This window comes from Panicum virgatum, chromosome 4N (assembly GCF_016808335.1).
Source record: "Panicum virgatum strain AP13 chromosome 4N, P.virgatum_v5, whole genome shotgun sequence".
Taxonomy (NCBI): Eukaryota; Viridiplantae; Streptophyta; class Magnoliopsida; order Poales; family Poaceae; genus Panicum; species Panicum virgatum.
The window spans coordinates 44,248,686-44,264,380 of record NC_053148.1 but is presented as its reverse complement, the minus strand read 5'-3'; positions in this window follow the sequence as shown (position 1 = coordinate 44,264,380).

The following is a 15,695-nucleotide window of genomic DNA, read 5'->3' as shown; positions in this document are numbered from 1 at the left end:
ATTCCACGCTCGTTACCCTTCAGTTTTATTTGAGGAATTTTGGGAGAATAGGGTACGCGTTTATGAGCTTCGAGACACCGATACGAAGCATTTTTTCGCTGAGTTTCAGTGTGACCCTAAAAAACACGCAAAGATCTTGCGGACCACGCGCTTCGCCGCGAAATAAAGCGGATTCTTGATACTGATAGGACTTATAGTGCTCCCGGCGGTCTCCGTGAGCCGAAACCGGAGCCGGTGGACGAAGATTCCCTATGCCGCATGAATTTATGTATCGTCGGAAGGGCATCTTTGACGAGAGCTCTAGTTGATTTGCATTTCCCTCGGTTTCAGGGGAGGACTTCAAAGCGTTTCTTCGACGGACAGCCGAAGAAATAATAGATGTGGCGGTCCGGGAGGTCATATCTGAAGTGGACCGCCTTGTCTTCGACGAAGAGGCCTTGGATGTAGCCATGTAATTTATGTCTTTGTGCTTTCACGCGAAGTGTGTTTTTCTTATTGTAATAAACTGCTCGATTCGTATTGAATGTATGGTTCTTAGGCGTTTATCCTTCTGCTGTGTACAAATGTGTGTTGCGAAGCGCCACCCCCCTTCGCACGGGTGAGGAGATAAACGTGTTTTGAATAGTTCATCATCGACGCTGTCGTGCGTAAATTGTTTGCAAAGCGCCACCCCCCTTCGCTCGATTTGTGGGGATGATGAACTTGCATCTTAGCCCCTTCGTCTTTTTAGCCGGGAAAGGTCGTGCCTAGCATTCGGCTTTCGTGCGACAGGACTTTCCTCCTTAGACATTCGCTCATAAGGACTTTGTCAGGGGACCTTCGGCTCTTTAGCCGGAGAGGTTCGCACCTAGCCTTCGGCTTTCGCGCGATAGAACTTTTTGCCTTAGGCATTCGCTCGTAAGGACTTTGTTAGGGGACCTTCGGCTCTTTAGCCGGAGAGGTTCGCATTTAGCCTTCGGCTTTCGTGCGACAGGACTTTCCACCCTTCGCTTTCATGCGACTCGATTTTGTTAATTTCTTTGGAAGTGAAGCTAAGAGGAGCGAAGCCCTTAATCGGGATTGCGCCTCGTGCTTACTTCTTTCAAGTGTTATGGCTTGTACTTTGCGCCGATGACTCCCCTCTTTGCTTTGATGAAGAGGGATAGACGCTTCGGCGCCTTTGCAGCGTGCCTGTTCCTTCGAGACTCTTTTGTGGGGGCCTTGTTTATATTTCACAAGGGGTTACATAGGGTTCCGCCTCGTTAAAAACCTCACACCTTCGGCGCCCGAGTGGACACTCAAAAGCTTCCCCCGTGAGAAAAAGAGTACGGGCCCTTCGATACATTGTGCGGATTTACACGAGAAAAAGCATAAAGAAAAAGAGTTTGCCCTACAAGCCCCTTCGGTTATTTCCCTCCGGTGGCTTTTACACATTTCCTACATGTAGTACTTCTGTAGCATGTCCTTGTTCCATGAATAAGGGTCTTCGGTGCCTTCTAGCGTGGGGAGCCTGCAGGCCTCTGGCCTTGCCATAGATGCGACGATAAATGGGCCTTCCCACTTGCTGTGCATCTTGCCCTTTTGCTTGGCCTTCGGTATTCTTCGAAGCACCAAGTCGCCCTCTTTGATGTTTCTGGGCTTCACTTTCTTATTCTTCAACCTTCGTGTCTCTTCTTGATATTTTCCCAAGTTTATTGCTCCTTGTATCTTACCAGCTTTGATTGTGTCAATTGAGGGTTTGATGTCTTCTTCGATATTTTCTGCCCCTTCGGCTGTTCTCCAGGATTTGAGTTTGATTTCCTCGGGTGTTACGGCTTCTTCACCATATAGAAGCTTGAAGGGGGTGAACTTCGTGGTCCTGGACTCTGTTGTGTTATGAGACCATATGACCCTCGACAGCTCATCCGCCCATTTCCCCTTCGGAAGCTCAGTGATATTTTTCTTGATGCCTGCGAAGATGATGTCGGTGGCCCTTTTCACCGCGCCGTTGGACTGCGGGCGGTAGACCGACGCGAAGCATAAGTTGGTGCCAAGTTGAGTGGTGAACTCCCTGAAAGTTGCGCAGTCAAACTGCTTGCCATTGTCCACTGTAACCTCCTTCGGGACCCCGAAGCGGCAGACGATGTTCTGCCAAAAGAATTTTTGTAGGGCTCCTGCTGTGATGTCCCTGAGTGCTTTGGCCTCGACCCATTTGGAGAAGTACTCTACCGTCACGACAGCGTACTTGTAGTTTCCTGGAGCTGTAGGCAATGGTCCAACGATATCAATGCCCCCATCGTGCGAGGGGCCACACCGGAGGAAGTAGCTACACCTCGTCGGGTGGGAATTTGATATATGGGGCATGTCTCTGGTAATTTGGACATGTGCGAACCACATCGTGGGCGTCCGCCATAGCCGAGGGCCAATAAAATCCTTCACGGAAAGCTTTGCCGACCAGGGCCCTCGTTGCGATGTGCGAAGAACACATCCCTGCATGTATCTCTTCAAGCAGCTGTTTGCCTTCTTCACATGAGATGCACTTTAGGAGTGGTGCGCAGACTCCCCCTCTGTATAACTCTTCGCCTACGATTTTGTAATTCCTGGCCCAAAGTGCCATTCTCATTTCTTCCTTCTCATCCTCCGGGACGAAATGTCCGCGAAGGTAGGCCATTATGGCGGCCCTCCAGTCTTCGCTGGTTATGGCGTTGACGAATTTGGCTGGTTCTTCGGCACAATTGACGGAGGCCTGCTTTAAAGTTTCGAAAAACACATCTGGCGGTAATGGATCGAACTGTGCTGCTGCCTTCGCCAGTTGGTCGGCTTGCTTATTCTTCGTTCTGGAGAAACTGCGGATACTAAACCCGAGGAAGTATTTCTCCATGCTTCGCACTGCTGCCAGGTACTTCGCCAATTCTGGCTTGAGAGCCCTGTTTGACTTGTTTATTTGGCCTGTGATCAACTCTGAATCAGACCTTATCGTTAACCTTCGCGCGCCCAGCGCTCTTGCTTTGCGAAGACCCAAAAAAGGCCTTCGTACTCTGTGACATTGTTGGTGCACCCCTTGAAATCAAGTCTTACTGCGTACTTCAGTTGCATGCCCGAGGGTGCTGTCAATACAGCCGAAGCCCCTGCCCCATCTCTCTGGTAAGCCCCATTGCACTCAAGTTGCCATATTGCTTCTATCTTCAGTTGTTCTTAAGAAGGTGTGGCTGGAGTCCAATCTGCGATGAAATCTGCCAAGACCTGTGACTTGATTACTGATCTGGAGATGAAGTCAATAGTGTGCTCGGCTAACTGCATAGCCCATTGGCCTATCCTGCCGGAGGCTTCTCTGTTTTCAAACGTGTCCCAGAGCGGGAAAGAGGTTGGAACCTTGATTTTGTGGCTCTGGAAGTAGTAACGAAGTTTGCGAGCTGCCATGACTACCGTGTATGCCATTTTCTCCATCTCTGAGTATAGCAATTTCGATCCGTTCAAAGCTTCGGAGATGAAATATATGGGCGCCTGCGTTAATGCCCCTTCGACCATGCGCTCTTCGACGAGAGCGACGCTGACGGCTGCGCCTGATGTGGAGATGTATAACAACAACTCCACCTTCTCCGAAGGGTTGGACAAGACTGCCAATTTCTCAAAGTACTGCTTTAGGTCTTCGAAGGCCTTCGCCTGCTCTTCGCCCCATTCTAAGTTGCCTGAGCCTTTCAGCGCCTTGAAAAATGGAAGGCACTTCTCCGCAGATTTTGATATGAATCGGTTAAGTGAGGCCAACCTGCATGCTAACTTTTGCACCCTCTTTCTTGTAGTTGGCGGGTTCATCCGCCTTATGGCTTCTATCTTCTCCGGATTTGCCTCAATTCCCCTTTCTGTTATCATGCATCCCAATAATTTGCCTCTTCGGACTCCGAAGACGCATTTCTCTGGGTTCAGCTTCAAACCATGACGGTGAAGGTTCGCGAATGTTTCGCGAAGGTCTTGGATATGATCCTCCCTCCTCTTGCTTCGGACAACAACATCGTCGACATATGCGGAGATGTTCCTCCCCAGTTGATCTCCCAGTTTTGATCATTCTGTTAAAAGTGCATCCGGCATTGCGGAGGCCCTCTGGCATTCTCACGTAGCAATATGTCCTGAAGGGGGTGGTGAAACTGGTCTTCTCTTCGTCTGCCTTGTTCATGAATATCTGGTGATAACCTGAGAAACAATCCAACATATTAAGCATCTCCGAGCAAGCTGCTGCATCGACCAGGGTGTCAATTCGTGGTAGTGGGTATTCGTCCTTTGGGCACGCCTTGTTCAAGATTGTGAAGTCAATGAACATTTGCCACTTCCCGTTCTTCTTCGGTACCATGACAACATTTGCTAGCCACTCCAGGTACTGGACCTCGCAGATGACGCCCGCGTCCAGTAATTTCTGTACCACGTCCCTAGCCGCTTTCTGCCTTTCTTCGGACATTGTCCTTTGTCCCTGCTTTACTGGTTTTGCCTTCCGGTTCACACTGAGCTCATGCTCGATGACCTCTCGACTGACCCCTCGCATATTCGAAGAGGACCAAGCAAACACATCTTGATTGTTGCGGAGAAACTGTATAAGCCTGGCTTCTTCGGCCTCTTCAAGCCCTTTTCCGATGATCACCATTCGGTCGGGCACATCTTCGCACAATGGCACCTTCTTCGTGTGTTCCGCTGGGGATACCCCCCTGACTTCTCTGGCTCTTCGCTGTTTGCAGCCTCATTGTCCTCATTTGGTGTTTCAATGATATGGACATTCTTGTTGCCAATTGATGCATTGTCTTCGCATCTTCTTGCTTTTTCCTGGTTGCCGAAGACTGTGATGATTCCTCCGGCCGAAGGTAACTTCATGCATAGATAGGACTGATGAATCACTGCTGCAAATTTAACCAAGGTGTTGTGCCCGAAGATGGCATTATATGGGTAGTTGATGTCAACTACATCGAAGGTTATTGCTTCGGTTCTTTGTGCTGCTCCTTCGCCGAATGTGACATTGAGCTCTATCTTGCCAAGAGCTTCGATTCTCTTGCCTCCGAAGCCAATGATCGGATACTGTGACTTGTGCAGGGCTGTTTCTATGAAACCCATTTTTACAAAGCACTGCCATACGAGGATGTCTACGGAGCTCCCATTGTCCACCAATATTCTCCCTACATCGTTCCCTGCGAAGTGCACTGAATTCTTGCCGATGTTGGCCCTGATGACGAGAGGGTCATTGTGTGGGTAGTGTTGCAGCCGAAGGTCTGCCTGTGTGAAGGATATCGGGACATGCGACCAAGTTGTTTGGAAGCATTTGCCCTCGCTGACATGAGAAACTGTTCTGAAGTACTCCTTGCGCTGCCTCTTTGTCTCAAGCACTGGTTCGTTGGATCCTCCGGAGATGGCGTTGATGATGTTCACCCTGCTGCCCGAAGGTGCATCGTTTGCTCGCTCGGGAATCTACCCTGGCTCATGTTTCGAAGGTGGAGGTAGATTTGTTGTGTCACAAGACAATGGTGTGGAGCTTCTGGACCATGTCTGACTGTACTGCGGAGGTGGTAGCATTGGTACTGATTGTTGTGGAGGTGGTGCATACGGTAGCAGGTTGTAATTGAAAACTGGGTATGACACCGGCCAATTTGGCGTAGGAGCCCAAGTGGTTGCCGTTGCCGAAGACTATGGTGGGAACTGCGAGATATGATTAACTGGCTTCGCTGGCTGGGAGTTCTGCCAATCAAACTCTTCTTTTCTTTCAATGGCGAAGGGGCATTCATTTGTCCAATGGCCTTTGTCCTTGCCGTGGAAAAAACAGAATGGGATTTTCTCTCTTCGACCTCCACTGTCTCTCCGGCTTTTGTTGTGTCGTTCCTCGCGATGGTGACGATCATCGCGATTGGATCTTTCTTCGTGGCGGTCCCTCTCGCCTTTCCCCCGGTGATGGTGTCTGGACTCTCGGGGTTCTTCTTCGGAGATATTGTTCACTGTTCTCTTCTGCTTCGGCTCATCTGCGTGCCATGGTTTTGAATGGGATCTCTCACTGCTTCGCGACTTCTTCTGCTCATGCTTCTCCTCGAGCCTTCTTCTCTTCGCACGGTCGGATATGCAATACTCTTGCATAATCTCGAATAACTTCGTCGCTATCTTCGGCTTGCGCCGAGATATGTATTCTCCGCATGGTCCTAGGTTGATCCCCTTCACCACAGAATCGATGATGCTCTGGTCGGCGACATTGGGTGCTCTTGCGCGAAGCTTCATGATGCTCTGAAGATATTCTTGCAAGGTCATGCTACCTTGGCTCAGATCGTGAAAATCATAGGATGTGACATCGTCGGGCCTCACAGCGCGGAAACTTGCACATAGTTCGAAGCGAAGCTACTTCCAAGACAGAATGGTTCCTGGAGGGATGTTTGCATACCAACGCTGCGCCAAACCCTTCAATGCGAGGACGAGCGCCTTCGCTTTACATGCGGTATCTCCTCTTGATGCTTCTATGGTGGCTTCGTATTTGAGGAGGAACTCTTCGGGGTCTGATTCCCCATTGAACTGCGGCAATATTGCTGGGTTGAGGCGATGAGGCCACCGCACCTCCTCCAGCTCTTCGGACAATGGTGATATTCATTGATGCCTTCTTCGGTAATGCTCTTCGCCGTCTGACTCAGAATGGTCAGAGATCTCCTTGACCGGCACGAACTTTGGGCGGAACCTTGGTGGTTCTTGTTGCCGCGGGTTGACCCCGATCATCTCCTTCTGCGGTAATGGTGGTGGTGGTGCCTGCAATTTCTCGAGCTGCAGCCGCTGGGCACGGAGCTTCTCCTGCATCGCCTTGCAGCGAAGCTCCTCCTCCCTCAACTTGTTGTACTGCTCTTGACGCTCTGTTTCGGTGAGCATGGTCTGCTTCCCCTTCGCTCTTGTCGTCATCTGTGGCTCCGAAGGTTCTGCTTCCAAGGCTTGCTGCTGAGCCCTTCGCGCCTCTTCAATGCGAGCGTCGATATGACGCATCGCCGCGATGTCTTTGGCTGAGACGCCGAGGTCCAGAAGGTTGACTTCAAGCTGGCCATCTGCAAGGGCGTCGACGGAGACGCCGTCGCTGCTAGTTCCGTTCACCTGTGTTGCTGCCGCTTCGCCCTGCGAGGGTGTTGTCGTCGTCGTCGTCGTGTCCTCCGAAGTGGCTCCGGTGGTTCCTCTCTTCTTCGTCGCTGCCATGTGGTGTATCGAACCGACGGGTGGGCGCCAAATTGTTGGTGGAGAGTGTCTCCGGGACGGACGGGCACTGCAACAGTAAGGGACAAGCACACGATTCGAGTAGTGAATATTCTCTCTATTCCATGTGTCCCATCAATGAACATTACAAGGGGTATTTATAGACGTCGTTATGCCTCCTATGTATAATTACTCTTTTATACCCTTACGATAGCCATTCGCTTCAGTGTCCTTGACTTCCTGTCATCGCGAACCTTCGGCGACCGGACCGAATGTGGTTCCCCAACAGGCGGGTTCGTGGCGCATACGCCCGCGACGTCGCCCCATTCCGGCTGATCGACAAACCCGTTTTTTTTAAAAGAAAAATCCCGCCTCGAGATCGACCGGCCGGCGCCTGTCGATGAGAGCGGATCCATCATTCGATCCCCGCGCTGCGTGCCACGCATGATCGCCGCCGCCGCCGCTCCCAACGATTAACTAACGGATGTCCCCGGCCGCCGGCCGCCTTCTCGAAGCACGCCCCGATTTCTTTTGCTCGTTTCGAGGGGGAGGAGGAGACCCACATGCCGAAGCCACTCCCGCCAGCTGATTAGCAGCCTCGCTCGAACGATGATTGTTCCGCTGCTCCCGTCACTAGATCGTCGCGGGGATAAACTAATCCCCCGATCGAATCGGCGAGAATATGATCCGGACCTGCCCGCCTCGAACTGAAAAACAATGCGCGCGCCCGTCGCATGGTTTCCTCGTCCGCTAGACTAGTAGGCCCGGCCGGCACATCGATCTCCGGGGATCTCTGTAATCACCAACCCGCGGAGGAATGCTCTAATTAAATCGAGCTGCGTGGCGTTCGTTGTGGGCAGCAAGTGGTGGTTAAAGCAGCAGAACCTTCTGCCGATCCACCACAAAGAGGAGAGATCGCGAGCAGGAGCAGGCATGCTACTCTGCTCCGAACAAGATAGGCCCTGCGATGATTGGGTCATTGGGATCATCAACTGGGACAACAAGGCGCTGCGCCCTTGCGAGCAGCGAGCGTGCTATTTTAAATTTTTAGTCCAGCCTCAGCTCGAATCTCGCGGGAGTAGTAGCCAGTAGGGGAGTGAGAAAGCAACTTGCGTGGCTCATCGGCCATGCATGTGGATCAGCTCGTGTTAATCTTTGCGTAAAGCAGGCCAAAAAGAAGAGAAAAAAAAGAGGTCAGGGTGATTGATGAGGAGCGTGAGACAGTAGCGGCGAAGAACGTACCCAGGAATTGTTTAGGGGATGGTTGGTTTGATAATTGCAGGCACTGATTCTGCTACCCACTAACCTAATATCTAGTCTGTGAATGCGGCTGTTTGCCACACAGCTTTTTTTTTCTTTTCTTTTTTTGTTCCGGCCGAATCGATACTTGCCGGTGCATTTTATTAAGCCTTTCAGCTCACGTTATGCGGGTAGCAGCTACTCCTAATGATGATTCGGCACGAATCCACCTGCAGGAAATTTTCTATGCCAGCGGATGAAAGCAGTCTGAACAATTATCAAAAGCAGCAATGGGTATAAAGAAATTCAGAGCATATCGCATAGAGTATTATACAGCTTAATTAAATGAATGTACTACTGCATTACGTGATCTTGGGAGGTCGTTTGGAAATCTTGCGAGTTTGGCGTGTTTTTTTTCCCAGTAGCAAAATGATGAGCTCTGAAACGAAGATATCATTTTAGGCTATCTGGTTAAAGTCAACAGTCGTGCACGCAGCTAGCTAGTTACCATCATGCATTCATGCTGTCGAGCTCTCGTGCCCCAACTAGGTCATGTCAACCCCATGGCTTCCATCAGCGATAAGAACGGGATCACGGCGCCACAAACTTTCAACAATCTTGGAACCAGAACGATCCGCGTGCAGCAGACAAGATCTACGATTCCATCACATCCTGTTGCAACTGTCAGCGGAAAGCGGCCTGCATGTCGACATGCTCGGGATTTTCTTCGGAGCTCTGACAGACAGGCAGGCTTAGTGCCCAACAGGATCATTCAACCGGGCGTGTGCGTGTCAGATAAATCAGCGAGTTCTGAATTCATACTGGCATATACTGCTGCATCGTCAAGGATCCCCACAGGATTTTCAACAAGGCAGTGCTCGATCTGATGGCCACTCTGAAGAAGGCGGCTTCCCATTTCACATCCTGGACGATCATTTTCATGGGAGATGGGACTATGGAGTTGAACGAACCCTAGCTCGACACGAACTTCAGCTTGGTGATGGACAAGACTTCCTAGAGTGACACAAGCAATCGGTCAAGGTGTGTCGTCACATTGGGGATGGAATATGCCATTCCAATTCGGGAGTGGACATGCTGCGACCACCGGAAGAGGAATTCAGATGTGAATGGTGGTGGTGCGAGACTGCGAGGTGTGAGGGATCTCTCGGTATCTTTAAGACCACTGTCTACTCGCGGTCCTGTCTGTCTCTGGCTCTTTGCCGATTTCGTCAAGCAGCTTCCTCACCAATGATCTTGCTTTGTTTCACCTTCCTTTCACCAGCAGGGCGTACAGTGCCAGGCACAAGTCTGTATCTGCACGACTGACGACTGCACCACTGCACCACAGGGCCTCGTGTACGCGGCCACGTGGGAGATTGCCTAGGAGAGAATAGTTTTTTTACTTTTAATCTATTTTAAATTTTATTTTAAAAATAACCGACCCAAACATATATGGCATATCTAACTCTTTTACTCGGCATGGTCTGCAAAATAAATCTGGATAGAAATTTTCCTTGAGAGGGAGTGTTGGAAGAATGCAAGGCAACCTTATAGAGTATTTTCCACAAGGCAATAAGAAGATATTTTTATGAAGTACTCTAGAATTAGTAATAAATAACTTAGAAAATCTTGTAATATATAGGAATTCTATAGAAGAGAGGGACAAATGTCACCACCATATGACCCCCCTTAGCCTATAAATAGAGAACCTCCTCCTTGCCATCCATCTATCTAAAAGTATGGTAGATGAGAAGGGTGAGTGCTAGGATAGCCACAAAGAGAGGGTGTGTTGTGTACTCTTGTGTAATACTCTTATGTTGTAATAAAATAAGTGTTTTGTAAATGGTAGTCTCATAGTTTCTAAGTATTTAATATATAAGTTGTGATCTATCGTAGTCTGGCTCTGCCACCCAGGATCACAACAAACATGACATTCAGCTTGTGATAGGATTGGAGAAATCTAGAGGAAAAACCAAAGGGGGAAAATGGAAGAACAGAGAGGAACACGAATTAGTAGGTAATAGATCCACTTCACTGAATCGATAAAGGGTCACAGATACAAGGCCAAAATGGAAGAATAGAGAGGAACACGAATTAGTAGGTATTAGATCCACTTCACTGAATCGATAAAGGGTCACAGATACAAGGCCGCCGGCGACGATGCCTAGAGAACTACTGCTACAACTAACTAGAGTTCTTAGATAATATCTTCTTCATCCCTATCATGTCCAGGCTGCTTGGAGCCTCTTTAACAAGATATGAACGTTACAGCAACATGGATTACATTAATGAATGCCGACCGTCGGATCGACAATAAACGCTTCTCCTTGGGCCTTGGTAGACCGGTATCTGCTACAGCCTAGGGACCGCGTCTGAATGAACCCATTGAGCTCTGATGAAACTGAAAGGAGAGGTCTTCAGGTTCCTGACAGCTTGTCATCACAAACGATCACCTTCTTGTCAGCAGGATCCTGAAAAACAAACAAGGAATGAAGTGTTACGGAAGCTGACTAGCGAAAGGGTTACTGTGCAGGAGAGATATCTTCAAGTATCACAAGATGCTACTGAAAAAACAAAGGAGTTTGTCAGACCCGGGGCAGCGGAACTGTTTATAGGCATAGAATGTTCTAGAGTAAGGAATAGCTAATGGATGTACCTTACCTCTCTTGTAAACTACCTAAATAGGCGTAGAACTAGCTGCAGTACAAAGGAAACTACCCGATCGTGCTGTAGTAGGACTCCAACTGTACTCGGCTAGGACTTTCCATGTAACCCTGTCCCTCCGGATATATAAGGGCGGGCAGGTACCTCCTCGAAACACATCAACACCTAAGGCAATACAAACCACCACACAGGACGTAGGGTATTACGCAACTCGCGGCCCGAGCTTGTCTAAATCTTTGTGTTCCTTGCACCATCGAGTTCCAGAGCCGTCGATCCCTACCTACAAACCTTACTGCTAAGGGTATCCATGAGCAGGTTTGGCGGTAAACACCGACAGAGTTCTAAAGCATGAATAACGGTGTCGTGGACCACGATTAGGGGCATCCTAATCGGGGTACTAAAATCACCCTAAAAACGCAAACACATATTAGGCAACTGAGCCCACGAAGACCTACGACCTCCTTCCAATCTAGAAAAAAGGAAAGGACTCAAAGAAGCCTAACACGCGGCCCATCTGCACCCCCCTCGGACCCGCGGGGTGATCTCCGTCTCGCTCGAGGGCTCCCATCGAGACCCTCGACCGCGCCCCGCGTCTACGCCTCGCTTGAGGGTAGCGAGCCTACCCTCGGGGAGGCGAATCGTCTCCGCCTCACTCGAGGGTAGCGAACCTACCCTCGAGCGGGGCAAATCATCTCCATCTCGCTCGAGGCCACCCCTTGACGAAAAGGACAAACGGCCCTTCCGCTCACCCGCCCGTCGTACGGAGGCATTAAATGCCAACCACTCCTCCACAGCGCCCAGGTCAGAAGACGTCAGGCCGCCATTCCCCACAGTGGCTATGACCGAAGTCCCGTCCGCCAACTCCGGTCACTGCTCCGCCATCCCGGACGCTGTGGCAACACTGTGGGAACCTGCGACGCGGTACGAGACGTGCTCGGCACAGCTCCCGTTACTATTCTGCCAACTCCAGCTGTCCGGACTCCACCTCACCACACCAACGGCCCCGGACCCGTCCCCTGCTCGGGAAGGGATCCGGCGCCGCCACGTGTCCCCCAAGGAGGGATGCTCAGCACTAGCAGCCGGAGGCCCGGACCTCCCCCCTCGAGGGGTCCGGGAGCTCCACGTGACTCCCGGACCCTCTTAGCGCATGCGCTAGCACTCCACCCAGGGGGGGCCCGGGACCGCCACGTGCCCCACTACCGCTGGCGCACATATATATGCAAGACCCTGGCCTACAGGGCCCACGGAACGCTGCCACGTCACACCTGGAAGACGGTACACCCTACAGTGACGACCACGCCGCCTGCTGGGGCTATCAGGACGCCGGCGTGATCTCCGCAAGACCGAGGATGATGCCCAGGACGACTGCCACGCCCAACGCCATGCCCCACAGTGTACTTCCCACAGTGCTCGACCACTGCATCCCCGCGATTCGGGGAAAAGACGACGACTTTCACGATCCCCTGCGCATATACACCGTCCCTCCTTGTGTCTATAAAAGGAGGAGGTGTGCTTCCTTTAAGGGGGTCGCGATCGGCCCATTCAGTAGGACACAACGTTTCGTACTACTAGCAGAGCACACACGCTCATCTGAAACCCGATTTTGGCACTCGCCTCAATCAACTCCTTCTCTAGCAGAGACTTGGGAGCTTCCCTCCCTCTCTCGCCTCGCCTGTACCCCCTACTACAGGCACCTCCGGTGCAAGATAGTACAGTGCTCTCGCACACCCCTTTGCTGGATGTACGGCCCCACGGCCGGAACCAGGATAAACCCGTGTGTTACTATATTGCCTCTTGCATCAACATCTGGGATAAGGAACACACAACATCATCACTGGTTGGGTCCGAACCGCCGGGTCAGGGCACCGACAGTTGGCGCGCCAGGTAGGGGCCGCTGCGTGACATTCTCTCTTTTGTTCCCATTTGATCTCCAGGGATGGCGAGCAGATCCAACCCATTCCCCATGGGCGTCTCAGATTCGCTCCCAGCAGGATACGTGATTTAGTTCCGGAGTCTTGAGTTCAGAGCAACCGGCAACGGTTACCTCATGGAGCTCCTCTCGCCCAGACGCAACCCTGACACTCCGACTTCACTAGCCCGGCGCAACAGGCGCTTGGGCCAGCACTCGCTACAGGAGCGCGTGGAGCGGCGCCGGGCGGCATGCCTCAGCTCCCCCATGTGGGTTGAGGTTGCCATGTCACAGCTCAGCATCGCGGTCGATGGGGCCACCGCTTCGTCATCACGTGCTTCGGCGTCAGCTACGCCGGCACCATCATCGACTGCAGCCCTAGTGCCTCCCGGGAGGGCGCGACTGCGGCGTCGCCCTTCCCCTTTGGGATGCGCAACGCTGGCTCTTACTCCTCTTCGTCCAGCACCAACTTCGCCGAGTATGAGGATCTGCTGTGTCATCACCTCCTGTCGATCCGCAACCTCATCGCATTGTCTCGTAACAACTCCTACCCCGAGACGGCGAGCTCGATCGCCGACGACATCAGCTTCTTCATGGACAACTTCACGGCCGAGGAGGCCGAGGACTACTCCGGGGTTCGCAACCCCGACGCTTTCCGCTCGTTCCTGCTCGCGGCGGCTTACTACCTCACCTGCTCCGAGGACTCCAGCGAGGGGATTACGATCCCACCCGTGAGTGCTTCATGGTCCAGCTCGCGGACGGGCAAGAGGACAATGCTCCGGGTGATGACGGGAACGGCGGGGCAGACGCGCAGGCAAACCAACCGGTGGTGCCGGCTGCGGCCCCTTCTTCTTCGTCAAGCTTGGCGGCGCGGCAAGCACAGCTGGCGCAGCTCAAGGAGCTTCAAGACAAGCTCGACGAGCAGCGTCGGCAGACTCAGGAGCTGCGCACCGCACTCGAGCAACAGTGCACCGCGCGTGACGCACATGCCCAGGTGGCGGCACGTATTGCCCGGGAGCGGATCCTAGCCGATGAGAACGTCGACAAACCTCCGGAACTGAAAACGGCTGGCGAAAAACTCGTCGCTGCGGCCTACCTACTCCAAGCGATGCTCGAGCCGTCGACGACTTCGGGTCGCAACCTGCGCCGCGAGGCACAGGCGCTCATCGAGCAAGCTGTTGTGCAGCAGGCCAAGCGCTCTGCGTCTCGCATGCGCTCGATAGTCCCGAAGTAGCCCGGTGGGACTGTATGGCAGGACCACGAGGTTTCGGTGCACACTCCACCAGGAGGGAAGGGAAAGGCAGCCACAGCGCATGATGCGAAGGCACCCTCGATGCCTGACCGCATCGGAAAGGCTCCCACAAGGGAGCGACTCCACGACACGCGCGGGCATGACGGCGACGGCGATGGCGACGCCCGCTACATCGTCAACGGCAGGAAGTACACCCCTCGACGGGGTGGACGCTTCGACCCCGAGGACGACAGGGGCGAGTCACCGAAGCCTCCGGGCACCCGGGTGTTCAGCCGGGAGATTCGTACCGCTTCTTTTCCCCCGCGCTTTCGACAGCCCACCACCCTCATCAAGTACTCAGGCGAGACCGATCCCGTAGTCTGGCTCAACCACTACCGCCTAGCATGCCAGCTGGGCGGTGCGACGGAAGACGCGATCATCATCCGCAACCTTCCCCTTCACCTTGCTGACGCCACACGAATGTGGCTCGAGCACTTTCCCGCGGACCAGATCCACAACTGGGCCGACTTAGTCCAGATCATCGTGGGCAACTTCCAGGGCACGTACGTGCACCCTGGAAACTCCTGGGACCTCAAAGGGTGTCGGCAGAATCCCAATGAGTCCCTGCGCGACCACGTGCGGTGCTTCTCCAAGCAATGCACTGAGCTCCCCAGCGTCACCCACGTCGAGGTCATCAACACCTTCCTCGAGGGCACGACGTGCAGGAACCTGGTGCACGAGCTTGCGTGAAGCCGTCCCGCCAACACTAATGAGTTGTTCGATGCCGCCACCAACTACACCGCCTGCGAGGAGGCAGTTGGCGCCATTTTCGATGACAACCCAAACAAGCGCAAGGAAGATGCGCCCGCAGAGGGCGGCAACGCCAAGATCAATGCCCCCGCCAAGAAACAAAAGCGAGGGAAGAAAGGGAAGAAGCAAGCCCCACCAATCCAGTGTGGACCGGGGCAGGCGAAAGACTCCGACGAGGCCTTCGTCGCCGCCCTGAACCGCAAAGGACCTCGAGGCCCCCCTCGAGGTGGAGGCGGCCTATTCGATGACATGCTCAAGAAGCCGTGCCCACACCACAAGGGCTCGGTCAACCAAACCCTCGAGCAGTGCGAAATGCTCAGGAAGTACTACAACCGCGTCGCGCATCGCGACGAGGACAAGAAGAAGGATACTGGCGACAAAGGTGGAGATGACGAGTTCCCCCCGGTGGAGAACGCCTTCTTCATCTTTGGAGGACCAACGACGAACATGACCTCTCAGCAGCGCAAGCGCGAGCGCCGTCCAAGGCCACGCCATCCTACCTTGACTGGTTGAAGGACACCATTTCCTTTGGCCGCGAGGACCACCCCGACTACGTCCCACACCCGGGACGGTACCCGCTTGTTATCGACCCCATCATCAGCAACACCCGCTTCTCCAAGGTGCTCATGGACGGAGGCAGCAGCCTCAACATCATGTACGCCCACACCTTGGAGCTCATGGGGATTGGATTGAATAAGC